Genomic DNA, 2,849 nt, shown 5'->3' with positions numbered 1-2,849 from the left:
TCTGCTTATGTGGTGCTGAGGAATCGAACCCAGGGCCTCATGCATGCAAGGCAAGCGCTCTACCACTGAGCCACCTTCCCAGCCCACTATGAGACTTTATTTCCAGTTGAGCAGCAAAAAGCCTAAAGTGGAGCTGTGGTTCAAGTGGCAGAGTGCTTGTCTTGAATTAAAAAAAAAAAAAAGATATGCCCAAGCCTTAGTTCAAGCCCAGGACTGGCACACATGCCAAATAATGCTATATGATAATATAAAAAACATGAAAGAATTGGTTTGTTGTAATTTTAGGTGAAAACAATCCTAGTCTGAGCAATGTGAATATTGGCTCTTGTGTTTTTTTGTTTTTGTCGGTCGTGGGGCTTGAACTCTGAGCCTGGGCGCTGACCCTCAGCTCTTCAGCTCAAGGTGAGCACTCTACCACTTGAGCCACAGCACCACAGTACACAGAAAAGGGGGAAGTGGACACAGAAAATGTGGGCAGATGGGAAAGGTCTTTACTAGTTAAGTTTGCTTGAGAAAGAAACTGAGATGAAAGATGTGGCAAGACTTTTTTCCTTCCTTCCTTCTTTCCTTCCTTCCTTTCTTTTTTGTTGGTCATGGTGCTTGAACTCAGGGCCTGGGCGCTGTCCCTCAGCTCTTCAGCTCAAGGCGAGTGCTCTACCACTTGAGCCACAGTGCCACTTCCAGTTTTCTGGTGGTTTGTTGGAGATAGGAGTCTCACGGACTTTCCTGCCTTGGCTGGCTTTGAACTGCCATCCTCAGATCTCAGCCTCCTGAGTAGCTAGGATGACAGGCGTGAGCCCCAGTGCTTGGCAATGCTTCTGTATTTGTTGTGACTTGGGGGTGAAGGGAAAGCTGTGATCTTTCTCTTGGACCAAATGGCCAAGGTAAAATACTGGGGGCTTAGGGGCTGGAGGGTGGAGTGTTAATCTCATAGATGAAACAGAGTTAGCAGTCAGAAGTCAGATGCACAAAGTCCAGATGTCCCCTTCCTTTGCCAAGTCTGTTGAATGATGGGTTGGTTTAATCAGAGGAACCAGTGGTTTGACTTAGGGGAAAGTCAGAGAAATTGAATTCCCTGATGGGTCTTTGTGTGTTTTCTGTTTCATTAAACATGGAATATTTGCCATCCAGAATTAAGAGGAGAATTTAGAAACTTTTCTGCCGAATTCTAATTATACTCTAATGGTCTATAAAAGTGACCTGACCTCTCATAAATCAGACAAGTGGAATAAATCAAACAATGAAAGAATCTGGATTGAGGTCTCTGGCTTCCTAACACTTATTTGACTAGCGAAAGAGACAAAGTCTTCCTTGATTCTGGCTTCATGACTGATTCCCAAATCTTAGGGTTTGGCCACAGATGTCTCTGAATGACTCAGCCCGTGCCCAGATTGTACCAGGGCCCCCGATAAGATATGGTGTGTGGAGTCTGGAAATGAATTGGGTAAAACTCAAGGTTGCATTATTGTGAAGTTCATGCTCCACGAACAACAACAACAACAACAAAAGAGCTATAATTTTTTTTTTTGGTGTCGGTTCTGGGACTTGAACTCAGGGCCTACTTGCTGGTTTTTGTTCAAGGCTAGCGCTCTACCACTTGAGTCACAGCTCCACTTCCCAATTTTTGGTGGTTCCTTTGAGATAAGAGTCTCATGGACTTTCCTGGCTGGGCTGACTTTGAATCGCGATCCTCAGATCTCAGCCTCCTGAGTAGCTAGGATGATAGACGTGAGCCACTTGCATCTGGCATTTAGAGTGCTTAGATATGTCTTTTTTTTTGTGGATCATGGGCCTTGAACTCTGGGCCTGGGTGCTGTCCCTCAGCTCTTCAGTTCAAGGTGAGCACTCTACCACTTGAGCCACAGCTCCACTTCTGGTTTTCTGGTGTTTTATTGGATATCAGAGTCTCATAGACTTTCCTGCCCAGGCTAGTTTTGAACTGTGATCCTCAGATCTCAGCCCCCTTAGTGGCTAGGATTACAGGTATGAGCCACTGGCACCTGGCTTAGATGTGTCTTAAAATAAGTTCTCAGGGGCTGGGAAGGTGGCTCAGTGATAGAGTGCTTGCCTCCCATGCCTGGATCCTAGGTTTGATTCCTCAGCACCACATAAGCAGAAAAAGCTAGAAGTGGCGCTGTGGCTCAAGTGGTAGAGCGCTCGCCTTGAGCTGAAGAGCTGAGGGACAGCACCCAGGCCCAGCGTTCAAGCCCCACGACTGACACAAATACATAAATAAATGAGTACAAATATCTCAAAGGGATTGCAACTTGCTGCTCAGGTAGCACAAGCAAGCTTTCCCATTGGATGTGATCTTTGCTCTAGTCCCTCTGTGAGCTCATGATGTTCAAGAGCCCTTCTATGTGACTGCTTTTCTTAAGGGAATACCAGAATGGGTGTTATTTGCATATAGGATGTACTTTTCAAAGTAGCTTCCGGTGGACTGATGATTAGCTAGAAACCCTATCACCCAGGAGTCACACACCTGTCTCTTTGATATGTTTGTACCGTGCAGCTTTAAAAATAATGCTGGGCTGGGAAGGTGGCTCAGTGGTAGAGTGCTTGTCTAGCATGCATGAAGCCCTGGGTTCGATTCCTCAGTACCACATACACAGAAAAAGGCAGAAGTAGCGCTGATGGTTGGAGTGGTAGAGTGTTAGCCTTGAGCTAAAGAAGCTCAGGGACAGTGTCCAGGCGCTGAGTTTAAGCCTCAGGACTGGTAGCAGTAGTAGTAGTAGTAATAATGATAATAATAATAATGCTCTGGGTGCCATTGGTTCATGCCTGTAATCCTAGCTACTCAAGTGGTTGAGAGCTGAGGATCAGTAGTTGAAGCCAGCCTTGGGCAGAAA

This window comes from Dipodomys ordii, unplaced genomic scaffold (assembly GCF_000151885.1).
Source record: "Dipodomys ordii isolate 6190 unplaced genomic scaffold, Dord_2.0 Scaffold107, whole genome shotgun sequence".
NCBI classification, from domain to species: Eukaryota; Metazoa; Chordata; class Mammalia; order Rodentia; family Heteromyidae; genus Dipodomys; species Dipodomys ordii.
This window is presented reverse-complemented; position numbering follows the sequence as displayed.